A 13,105-nucleotide genomic window follows, 5' to 3' on the forward strand; every position below is an offset into this window, starting at 1 on the left:
CGTTGTCTTGGCTGTGTGCTTAGGGTCATTGTCCTGTTGGAAGGTGAAACTTTGCCTGAGGTCCTGAGCACTCTGGAGCAGGTTTTCATAAAGGATATCTCTGTACTTTGCTCCGTTCATTTTTCCATCATTCTTGACTAGTCTCCCAGCCCCTGCCTCTGAAAAACATCCCTACAGCATGATGCTGCCACCACCATGCTTCACAGTAGGGATGCTGCCAGGTTTCCTCCAGACGTGACATTTGGCATGTCTTTTATTGAGGAGTGGCTTCCGTCTGGCCACTCTACCATAAAGGCCTGATTGGTGGAGTGATGCAGAGAGGTTGTCCTTCTTGAAGTTTCTCCCATCTCCACTCTGTCAGGGTGACCATCGGGTTCTTAGTCACCTCCCTGACCAAGGCCCTTCTCCCCCGATTGCTCAGTTTGGCCGTGCGGCCAGTTCTGGTAAGAGTCTTGGTGGTTCCAAACTTCTTCCATTTATGAATGATGGAGGCCACTGTGTTCTTGGGGACCTTCAATCCTGTCTCGGAGCTCTACGGACAATTCCTTCGACCTCATAGCTTGATATTTTGCGCCGACATGCACTGTCAACTGTGGGACCTTATATAGACAGGTGTGTTTCTTTCCAAATCATGTCCTAACAATTGAATTGACCACAGGTGGGACTCCAATCAAGTTGTAGAAACATCTCAAGGATGATCAATGGAAACAGGATGCACCTGAGCTCAATTTCAAGTCTCGTAGCAAAGCGTTTGAATATTTATGTAAATAAGGTATTTCTGATTTTGATTTGTAATACATTTGCAAATGTTTCTAAAAACCTGTCATTATGGGGTATTGTGTGTAGATTGATGAGGAAAACAATTAATTTAATGAATTTTATAATAAGGCTGTAACATAACAAAATGTGGAAAAAGTCAAGCGGTCTGAATACTTTCCAAATGCACTGTAAGGTAGGGAAAGCACCAATTTCCCACAATTATCAAGTTCCTGTTGCTATAGTGATGCCAGTTTGATTGTGTTCATTTCAGACCTCAACTCCTGATCATTTTGTTATTTGTTCATTCAAGCCTTGTTTGGTGCTATTGTTTGTTTGCTTTGTGTTTCTTTAACAAATCTGTTAAAATATTACAAACAATCTAAGACATGCTCTCATCAAAAAAACATTTCTACTTTCTCACACTAAAGACAAGACTCTGATCTATAAACATGTTATTTACGTGATATTGATCCAAATGGAAAACATAAACAAATGCAGTAGCATAGAGTCAAGGGGGCAGGTAGCCTAGTGGTTTAAAGCGTTAGGCCAGTAACCAAAAGGTCGCTGGTTTGAATTCCTGAGCCTACTTGGTGTAAAATCGGTTAATGTGCCCTTGAGCAAGGCACTGTACACTAATTGCTCTGGATAAGAGCATCTGCTAAATGACTAAAATGTAAATAAAGATGTGTTACTGAGTTCTGAAATACAACACAATCATCTTTATATTTCCTCCAGTCACACACATCAACGTTCATGGAGCACCAAATAAAAGGTGATATCCTGTTGAAGTGTCAGCCACAACATTGACAATCAGCTCGTGTGCTGTTGCTTCCTGGTCCAGGCCAGACGCATACCTATTGGTGAACCGCAAGTATCAGTCAGTAGATATCAGTTGACTTTGGTCAGAAAATTGGATACCATTCATCAATAGCCCTTTATACTGTAGAACACTGCACTGACACTCAAGTCATGTACTGCAGGCATAGGTTGAGGACTGTTTCTCATGCTGCCGAACCAAACCCTCCCCGGAACCAGATTGCTTTGTCACATCTCAGTGACAGTAATCCTAGTGACAATTCTTCTGTACCAGACATGACAGTGGCCGTGTCTTTCTCCATCTCATGCTGCTCGTCTCCAGGCCATTATTCCCCTGACTTCTCCCTTCATGCCCCCCGTAAATTTGCAGATATATGAATCACACATAATGGAAAGTAAATGGCATCTGTCTCCTGGAGCTCACCGCCTCCTAACGATTGCAAAGTAGAGCACCGTCTCGCCCGTCATGACTCATGTTGTTGAGAACAAAAATGTTAGACTGGTTGTAATGATATGAGGGGGGTTTAGAAGAGGAAGAGGGAAGGTGAGATTGTATTTCTGGCCCATTGTATACACTTTCTCCATTCCCTTCACGTAGCTTTCTTATTCGATCCCATCACATTTCTGGTAGGTTATGGGTAACGGTAACCTAGGGTTGTATAACATCTCTTTGTCCACTTTTGAGTATTCTGAGAAAATTCCTTTCTTCAATAACATCCAGGGGCACGTTCCTTGAATGTCAAATGAGGAGAGAAGAGGAGAGGATGGTAAGGATGAGAGGAGAGGAGAAGAGACGGAGGAGAGGAGAGGGGGAGAGAAGAGATAAGTGAAGAGAAGAGACAGGAGAGGAGAGAAGGGAGAGAAGAGGGCTGAAGGGAGGTGACTAGAACACCGCTGCACTGGTACTAGACTGTTCTCTTTGTTGTTCAACCCAACAGGGCCCTGCACTTCTGAGGTTAATTCCTCAAATGTCAGAGAATGAAAAGCAGAGCAATTCCCCCAAGTCTTCACACCAAGCCTCCCGTCTATTTAACCTCAATATAACCCAAGGAACTGGGGAATCAACTTACTTTTGGTTTGCAATTAAAACTCACTCATGAATCTCAATTTCTGTATATTGCAGAGGCATAAATGACCAAGGTCCATGCCAATGAACGATTAAGCTAAGTGTGAATGATTGCCTGAAAAAGCGTAGGCATATATTGCTCATTCCTACTCATTCTACATCGAACCTCTAGGCAGCAAATGATGCAGAGTAGAGCGTGCTTGACCTTATTATCCAATTGTAGATGTGGACATATTGCCGTTAGCCATGTGAATGTTTGCTCTTTACTGTGTTGAGGCGTAGGCTATGGAACTCCCAGTAGGCTATGGAACTCCCATCACACCGCCAGAGAGAGGATAGTCAGACAAATATGCAATGGGGCTTACAAGAGAATTACTTTACTCACAGCAGGGGCTCCTGTCTGAACTGAACCATAATACAGTATGACTTCAATGCAAACTCCACACTAACCCTTAACTGAGTTTAAATTCCTTATTGGCACCTCTGCTGGGGTTAATGAAAAAAATGACTCTTAAAGAACAAAGGCTTTGTGGAGTAAAACAGGGCTGTAGAGTTTATGGTATCTGTTCTACAGGATATATCAAGATACTAGGTTCCTCGAGTTGCAATATGTTCTGGAGCAACATGAGTGAGTAAAGAAGAACCCGCAATCAAATTGATTGCCTTCATTTGTTTACGTGTTGGTGCGGCGGACTTGCTTGGCTGAGCTAATTGCAACCAGTGCTTGCTGGCGCTCTCTTAAAGCAGACAGGCCTATTTTTCGTCTCTTATCAGCTTAATACCTCAGTGAGTTATTTCTTTATTTAGCTTTCCATTTGTATACAGCTTACTATTACAGCATTTGAAGTTATGGATGAATTCTCTTCCAAGACGCCATCGCCAATGCCGTCTGTGCCTCTCCGTTTGAAGTATCGCAGAGGAAGATGATTAAGGATGTATAAGACTTGTTTCGTTTTTTTTGTTCGTTTTTTTCCCCACTGCCATGCAGCCGACTAGACAGTCTGGTTTCACGCTAATCAAAAGAATGCTTGAGGAAAATGCGCACGGTCCGAAGGGGATTTATCCTGTCCCTAATAGCATCAGAGGCAGATAGAGAAAGGCAGTACGGCTCAGCATTTTGCAGGGCTTAGTTATGTTTCTGAAGGATGGTCCAACTCCCCACGTTACGAAATGCACAGGTCGGTTAATTAGAGAAGAGGGCTAGTGTGGTAGCCCTGCTGTACCCCTGCCCATTACCCATCCATACTTATTTGTTCCTGTCATGACAAAATGCATCTACACTTAGAAAAAAAGGTTCCAAAGGGGTTCTTCAGCTGTCTCCGTAGGATAACTCTTTTTGGTTCCAGGTAGAACCCTCTCTGAAAAGAGTTCTACATGGAACCCAAAGGATTCTCCAATGGGGACAGCCGAATAACCCTTTCAGGTTCCAGATAGACCCTTTTATCTAAGAGACAAGCACACACACAAACATAGACCTATACAGACTTCCACCTAATTCACGCAGTCTCCTCTGAACAGTTGATGTTGAGATGTGTCTGTTACTTGAACTCCGTGAAGCATTTATTTGGGCTGCAATCTGAGGTGTGGTTAACTCTAATGAATGTATACCCTGCAGCAGAGGTAATTCTGGGTCTTCCATTCCTGTGGCAGTACACATGAGAGCCAGTTTCATCATAGCGCTTGATGGTTTTTATGACTGCACTTGAAGAAACCTTCAAAGTTCTTCACATTTTCTGCATTGACTGACGTTCATGTCTTAAAGTAATGATGGACGGTCATTTCTCCTTGCTTATTTGAGCTGTTCTTGCCATAATATGGACTTGGCTTTTACTAAATCTTCTGTATACCATCCCTACTGTCACGTCTACTCCCGCTCCTTCTCTCCGGCGTTCGGCACTTCATCATTAAGCACACCTGGACTCCATTATCTCACTCATTACCTCCACTTTATCTGGCACTCCCTTAGGTTCCTTCCCCAGGCAGTATTGTTTCTGTTGTTCATGTATAGATGCTACTCCTACGTTGTATCATTCCATGTTATTTGTTATATTAAACTTACCACCAGCACCTGCTTCTCGACACCCAGCATTTACAGAATACTGCCTCACAAAATGAAAGCAGCAGGAAATCAGAACATCTCCTAGAAGTTCGACGAACAGGGATACCTACTTCATCAACACCACGACCAGATGGCACAACTGGGGACGGCTATGGAAGAGGCTCTTCGCTGTGTTCAACATCTCAAACATGCCCGAGAAGCGTTGCCTTCAACTAGCGGAGGATACTCTACCACCAGTTGACCCAGCGAGCCAGCACACCAGCCCATTCAGCAACCTGCCCAGGTCAGCGATTCTCACTTGTCCCTCCTGGATAAATATGACGCTACCCCTGGCTTGTCGAGACAACAACCTCTCCTTGGATGCACTCATCGCAATGGCCATCTGTCTGGATAACCTTCTTCGGGACTGTCGTCACTCTCATCGCTTCTCTTCCTCCCTCAGTGAACACTTTGGATCTGATCCTGAGCCCATGGAGTTAGGGGTCACACGCCTCCCTGCAGCAGAGCGATGCAGAAGGAGACAGCTGGGGCTCTGTCTCTATTGTGATCAAGGCGGCCACCAGCTCCAGTGGTGTCCGGTACGTCCCAACTCGGGATCCATGAGAGCAGCGGGACCGTCACGTGATCTTCCACCTCCTGGGGCAGGTGTGAGAATCAACTTTTCATCACTTTCTGCCAAACCCTTGTTGGTGTCGATCGTACTAGTTGACTGTCCCTCATGTACTGTTTCCACAGCATTAGTGGATTCTGGTGTCGCAGGGAACTTTATTGACCAGACCCTTGCCTCCTTTCTTAACTTCACCTCATACCCCTCTCCTCTCCTAAACCAGTTCAAGCCCTTGATAATCGTCCATTAGGTTCCGGGACCATCACACACATCACAACCACACCCTCACAGTGGAGTCCATCAATCAGGAGATCATCTTCTTCTTCATCACTAGTTCACCAGCTCAAAATATCATCCTCAGCCTCCCCTGGCTTCAACGCAACAACCCCACCATCTCATGGTCGAGGATGAAAATCACAGACTGGGCACCCGAATGCCGGAGGACCTGCTTCCCCGTCCCTTGTGATTTCACGTCAGTTGAGAGTCCTGTGGTTGCCCTTCAGCCCAACTTCTCGGAGGTATACCAGGACCTGCGGGAGGTATTTTCCAAAACCCGCGCCACCTGTCTCCCTCCTCATCGCCCCTGAGACTGTGCCATCAACCTGCTTGCAGGCTCTGGGCCCCTGACCAGAGGCATCTACCCTCTGTCGGTGGTTGAAACCCAGTACATCCATGATGCGCTCCAACAAGTTTTCATCCGCACGTCCACTTCTCCTGCTTCGGCAGGTTTCTTCTTCGTGGCCAAGAAGGATGGAGGGTTACGCCCATGTACTGATTACAGAGGACTCAATGAAATCACCACCAAGTACCGTTACCCTCTCCCGTTGGTGCAGGCAGCTATCGAACAGCTCCGTGGGGCCCGGTTTTTTACCAAGTTGGACCTGCAGAGTGCTTACAATCTCATCCGCATCCGAGAGGAGGATGAACGGATGACAGCTTTTAGCACAATGTCTGGTCACTACGAGTACTTGGTGATGCCATTTGGCTTACCCAATGCTCTGTCAGTGTTCCAGGCATTTGTCAACAAGGTGTTCCAGGACATGCTCGGACACCAGGTGGTTGTGTATATCAACAACATCCTGGTCTACCCGGCTACCTTGGAGGATAACATAGCTCACGTCCGTGTAGTCCTGGAATGCCTCCTAGCAAACCAATTGTTTGCCAAGGCTGAGAAGTGCTAGTTTCATCAGGAGGCTGTCTCCTTCCTTGCTTACCAAATCAGCCCACAAGGAGTGAAGATGGTCATCAAGAAGGTAGATGCGGTCAGGTTATGGCCAGTCCCAACCACCATAAAGGGGTTACATCGTTTTTGGAGTTTGCCAACTTCTGACTGATGTCTTGAGATGTTGCTTCAATATATCCACATAATTTTCCATCCTCATGATGCCATCTATTTTGTGAAGTGCACCAGTCCCTCCTGCAGCAAAGCACCCCCCCCCAACATGATGCTGCCACCCCCGTGCTTCACGGTTGGGATGGTGTTCTTCGGCTTGCAAGCATCCCCCTTTTTCCTCCAAACATAATGATGGTCATTCCGGCCAAACAGTTCTATTTTTGTTTCATCAGACCAGAGGACATTTCTCCAAAAAGTACAATCTTTGTCCCCATGTGCAGTTGCAAACCGTAGTCTGGCTTTTTTTATGCGGTTTTGGAGCAGTGGCTTCTTCCTTGCTGAGCGGCCTTTCAGGTTATGTCGATATGGAACTTGTTTTACTGTGGATATAGATACTATTGTACCTGTTTCCTCCAGCATCTTCACAAGGCCCTTTCCTGTTGTTCTGGGATTGATTTGCACTTTTCGCACCAAAGTACGTTCATCTGTAGGAGACAGAACACGTCTCCTTCCTGAGCGGTGTGATGGCTGCCTGGGCCCATGGTGTTTATACTTGCGTACTATTGTTTGTACAGATGAACGTGGTACCCCTCAGGCGTTTGGAAATTGCTCCCAAGGATGAACCAAACATGTGGAGGTCCACCATTTTTCTTTCTGAGGTCTAGGCTGTTTCTTTTGATTTCCCATGTTGTCAAGCAAAGAGGCACTGCATTTGAAGGCAGGCCTTGAAATATATGCACAGGTACACCTCCAATTGACTCAAATTATGTCTATTAGCCTATCAGAAGCTTCTAAAGCCATAACATCATTTTCTGGAATTTTCCAAGCTGTTCAGAGGCACAGTCAACTTAGTGTATGTAAACTTCTGACCCACTGGAATTGTGATACAGTGAATTATAAGTGAAATTATAAGTTGAAAAAAATCACTTGTGCAATGCACAAAGTAGATGTCCTAACCGACCTGCCAAAACTATAGTTTGTTGACAAGAGTGGTTGAAAAACGAGTTTTAATGACTCCAACCTAAGTGTATGTAAACTTCTGACTTCAACTGTATATACCATACCCATGATCTCTCTCCATCACGAGCCAACCTGCACAGCTACTGTGCATTACTGTTAGGTATTGTTGCACTGTTGGGGCTAGAAACACAAGCCTTTTGCTGCCCCTGCAATTACATCTGTAAATCTGTGTATGTGACCAATAAACTGTGATTTGATATGCTAAAACCTTGATGAAAACCTGCTCCAGAGCGCTCAGGACCTCACACTGGGGCGAAGATTCACCTTCCAACAGGATTCACCTTCCAACAGGACAACGACCCTAAGCATCCAGCCAAGACAACACATGAGTGGCTTCGGGACAAGTCTCTGAATGTCCTTGAGTGGCCCAGCCAGAGCCCGGACTTGAACTCGATCAAACATCTCTGGAGAGACATGAAAATAGCTGTGGAGCGACACTCCCCATCCAACCCGACAGAGCTTGAGAGGATCTGCAGAGAAGAATGGGAGAAACTCCCATGTGCCAAGCTTGTAGCGTCTTACCCAAGAAGACTCGAGGCTGTAATCGCTGCCAAAGGTGCTTCAACAAAGTACTGAGTAAAGGATCTGAAAATGTATGTAAATGTAATATTTCAGATTTGTATTTTTAATGTATATATACCTGTTTTTGCTTTGTCGTTATGGGGTATTGTGTGTAGATTGATGAGGGGAAAAAAACGATTTAATCAATTTTAGTACAAGGCTGTAACGTAACAAAATGTGGAAAAAGTCAAAGGGTCTAAATACTTTCCAAATGCACTGTACATACACATGACCTTGTGATCACGATCTAACCTGCATAGCTACATGCTCAAACGTTCATCTTTCACGAATTTGTGTGTCTGTGTGTGAGAGTGAGAGAGAAAACAGACAGTGTGTGTGTGTGTGTGTGTGTGTGTGTGTGTGTGTGCGTGTGCGTGCGCGTATTGTTTGTGTGCTCATGTAGTACAGTATGCGTATGCATGTGTTTCTCCTCAGTGCAACCATCATGAAAGGCTGTCAAATTCAGCAAAATCCAAGCAAGATTTATGTCAGTCAGATGAGCTCAAGCCAATGGTTTAAACCTCTGTAAGATCTATAATCTGTAAACACAGCCTGGCTGGGCACAGGCGTAGCATGAAATGCAACTTGATATATGGATATGAATAAAAACCAAATCTGTTGATGGCCTACTGATCTGTGCCGATAGTGCTTTATAGAGTCCAGGAGGGCTCCACTCGAAAAGATGTACGAGTCAGTGATGTACGAGTCAGTGTAAATTAAGCATTGTTAATTGAGAGGTGTTGTCCCATTTACCCAGCTAGAGCCCACTACAGTCGAGCAGCAGCAGTCTGGAGCTCCCTCTAACAGCAGGAGCCCTATAGCAAACAACTATTAGACCTAATTGCATTCATCTCCTCCCAAACCATTTTGAGTTACTCATTTATTTAAAAACACATTATTCTGGCCCCAGTTGTACTGTATATTTTTTATAATTTCTCATATGTGATTGATTTATTCGATCTATTCGATTTTTTTATGACTTTATGAATGTGTTCCTAATCAATCTATAAGCCTACCATTGGTTAGTGTTTCAATATAGACATTTTGACTATCAATGACATCAAATTTCGCCTACAGTAAATGGACAAATCCTACATTTATTCAAATTCAGGTTTCTCTCGAGATATAGCAAATCAGAGGTTGTAGTGGGACCTGTATCAGTGATTTTGACCAGATATCACCTGCTGAGATAGAGCCTCCCTTGTAGGCCTAATAGCATAAGATTATACAGCAACTGTTCTATGCATAGAATTAGGAATTAGAACTCTACGCGCCATTCAGGGTAGGATGGGAAGGGCTACACCTGTTAAAAATGAAAAAATAAATCATAAATAATAATAAAAAAATATATAAAGTACCAGTCAAAAGTTTGGACACAACACCCACTCATTCCAAGGGTTTTTCTTAATTTTTTACTGTTTTCTGAATTGTAGAATAATAGTGAAGTCATCAAAGCTATTAAATAACACATATGGAATCATGTAGTAACCAAAAAAGTGTTAAACAAATCAAAATATATTTTATATTTGAGATTCCTCAAAGTATCCACCCTTTGCCTTAATGACAGTAAAAATAAAGAAAAATCCTCTCATAGGTGTGTCCAAACTTTTGACTGGTTATTATTATATTATTTTTTTCTTTGCATGTTATTTTGGCAATAATACGTGTCACATATCCGTTTGCAAACAATGTAAAAAAAAAAAAGATAATTGACATAATAAAGCCGCATACAAACATGGTCTCTTTTTTGCTTTCTTGAGTAAGGAAGCTCCAAATTGCAGGTGTTTCAGCCTAGCTCAGTGCTTTCTGTGGTGGGGCAGCCAGTGAAAAATAAGGAGTGCAGTGGTTGGTAATGTTCTCCAGTTGCGCCGTGATTAGCTCAGTGTTCTGTCATTCATGGGGACACTACGTCACTGCAAAATCTACGGGTAGAGCTAAAAAATTCAAGCCCCTTGGGTGCTGCCATAGACTTACGTTAAAAGTGCCCATCCAAGAAGGCTCAAGGTCATTGGCCACAGACAAATTTATGTCAAATCACATATCTACCTTAGCTTTGATTGGACTCATCACGTCAACATCATACTTTCAAAATCTTAGCTAGCAAGCTAGACAAGCAGTCATCATGCATCAAGTCGGCAATCTACTGGCAAATCCTTTTCAATCTTTGTCATATGAAGAGAAATTATAGATAAAACATAGCAGTGCTCATCTGCCATTGGACATAAACATTACATAACAAGTTGGAAATCGTAAATTCAACAATGAGTGCTAAGGCGCCAATGTAACCCCGGGTTCGATCCCAGGCTGTGTCATAGCCGGCTGTGCCCGGGAGACACATGGGACAGCGCACAATTGGCCCAGCATCGTCCGGGTTAGGGAGGGTTTGGCCGGCCGGAATGTCCTTGTCTCATCGTGCTCTAGCGACTCCTTGTGGCGGGCCAGTTGGTCAACTTCGGTCGTCAGCTCGACAGTGTTTCCTCCAACATTGGTGCGGCTGGCTTCCGGGTTAAGTGAACAGTGTGTCAAGAAGCCGTGTGGCTTGGCTCTCAACCCTTGCCGAGTCTGTAGGGGAATTGCAGCGATGGACAAGATCGTAACTACCAATTGGATATCACAAAAAAGGGGGTAACGCCAAGGGCCAGAAAAGTTTGAATACATTGGCCATGCTGTCAATCCAGAATGACTTCTACCGCGTTCAAAACAACTGGAAACTTGGATCTGGGAAATCTCAGACTTCAGTGAGTTCAAGACAACTGGGAACTCAGATAAAACTAGCTCTGACTGGGAACATACATACATACGGAAAATAATTTTGAATGGTCATCCAACTCTGGATTCCAAGTCGGTCTTTTCGGGCCTCTTTCAAGAGCCCACAAGAAGGACCGCTGCGCCACCTTCCTGTTCAAGTGAGCACAGCACAACAAGGTGAGTCCTAAAATGTATTGTATGCTGCTGCATAAATTATGTAATATGCCAGGGAGATATGCATACTGTAGCTAAGAAAGTAATACTCAGTGTATGTTGTGTAGTAAGCTGTTAGTAGCCCATGTGCCTCACCCTAATAATTTGCTCCCTTTTCACCACATAAAGTAGCCTACTGTTCTGACTTGGTGGTGCACATTTAGCCTATACCTGTTTTAGAGAAATGTCATCATTGAATATTGTAAGAGCTTTCGTTGTCTGCTTATATGCCCCCTGTAATGACCGATGCTGGAGATGAGAAGCAGGTACGGGGAGTCAACATTTATTCAGGAACAGACAGGTAACAAAACAGGAGGGAAGGCAGGTGTGCGTAATGATGGTGGCAGGAGTGAGTAATGCTGGGAAGCCTGGCGCCAGGGAGGGGGATCGGCGTGACACCCCTTTTATTTATCCTATGGTTCTGACTTGGTGTACAGGGAGAATTCTGTAAGAACGGCACATGTTCTGAATTCTGTTGCCGTACATTTCAAAAGTGCTAAACAAAAAGTTATATTGACAACCTCTGTCCTAGCTCGCTCATTAATGTCGTAATCGAAATTACGGATTGCCTCTTATCTGTTCGTCGTCCCCTTATGCCATAGTTTGTACATCTGAATTGTCAGTAGAAACCACATTTGCTTAAGCAAGTCAGCCATATCAGCAATGTTTTTTTAAAGGTAGTAAATGATGTTGAATGAACTGTTTCGCTGCCAGACAAGGCTCCGCTGATAGCCAGGTGTAGCAGTGGTAAGGTGTTGGGACTCTGCTGTTGGGACAGGTTTATGTCGGCCCTAACAGTTTTGTCAGCACCGTTTGTCACCGTTATAGTGCAATTAATGTATTGTTTAGTGTTTTGTAGTGGCTTTGCTGGCATGCATCTAAATATTTTTAGGGGAGTTTGCCCCACCAAGATTTGCATGCTAAAATCAGCACTGTGCATGACAAGCCAGAGGCTTGTTCTTGAACTGCAAATTGCACCTGCTGCGAGCACTTTGTTGGTGGATGATGCACTGTCCCCCCAGCTCCCTGTCTCCCTCTCCCACTGAGTCTGACTCGCTAGTAGGCCTCAGATGCTGAACTGGCAGAATTAGCAACACTGCAAGCTAAGGCATCGCCATCAGGAACAGTTTTCCCCTCACTCCTCTACTCTGGCACTGACAGTTCTCTGGCTCGTTCTGGGTGTCATCAAACTCGATTGCCTTTTCTCAACCATTTTTTATTTGGCTTTCTCATGTTTCAAATTCAGCAGGAGACGACTAGCCTAGGACCTCTTCACTAGCTGACCACCACTACCAAGACCTGTGTCAAGATCAGTTATCCCGCTGGCACTCCATATAACATCTATGTACAAATAAGCGAGCAGGTCTGGAATCAGTGTGGCAGGATATGATGATTACACAGAAGGATCACAGCACTTTTACATCATTGCCTTTCTGGGGGGTGGGAGAAATAACAAGGAGGTAACTTAATTAACACTGATCGCTTTTACTAGAATGTTTACAGTGTGAACAGTGAAACAATTAATAAATCATGCCACGAGAGGTCCCGGGCAAATAGGTGCTGGAATGAACCAAGTCAATCTGAGAGGTGCCAGGATCCGACTCAAATTAAGCACTGGGTATATTATACCTTGCATTGAGTGGAATCTACTCGCTAAACTTAGCTAGCTTATTACTTGTTAGCCAGCTAAATGAAAAGCAGACAGTCAGCTCTAGAAAACTCCATAAAACAAGTTCACTAATTGCAGGCATGAGCCAATATTCAGGGCATTAAGCCCAAGGAATGAAACGCACACAGCACGTGGGGGATTTTGAATTATTGTATATGAAGACACAGAGGGGAGAATGTGCTATCGTTCATCCAGTACATAAGCAGTCCCAAATAATAAAATGTAAACTGACATATGATTAACCAGCTAAACAT

The sequence above is a fragment of the Salmo salar genome, chromosome 10 (genome assembly GCF_965601325.2).
Source record: "Salmo salar chromosome 10, fSalSal1, whole genome shotgun sequence".
Lineage (NCBI taxonomy): Eukaryota > Metazoa > Chordata > Actinopteri > Salmoniformes > Salmonidae > Salmo > Salmo salar.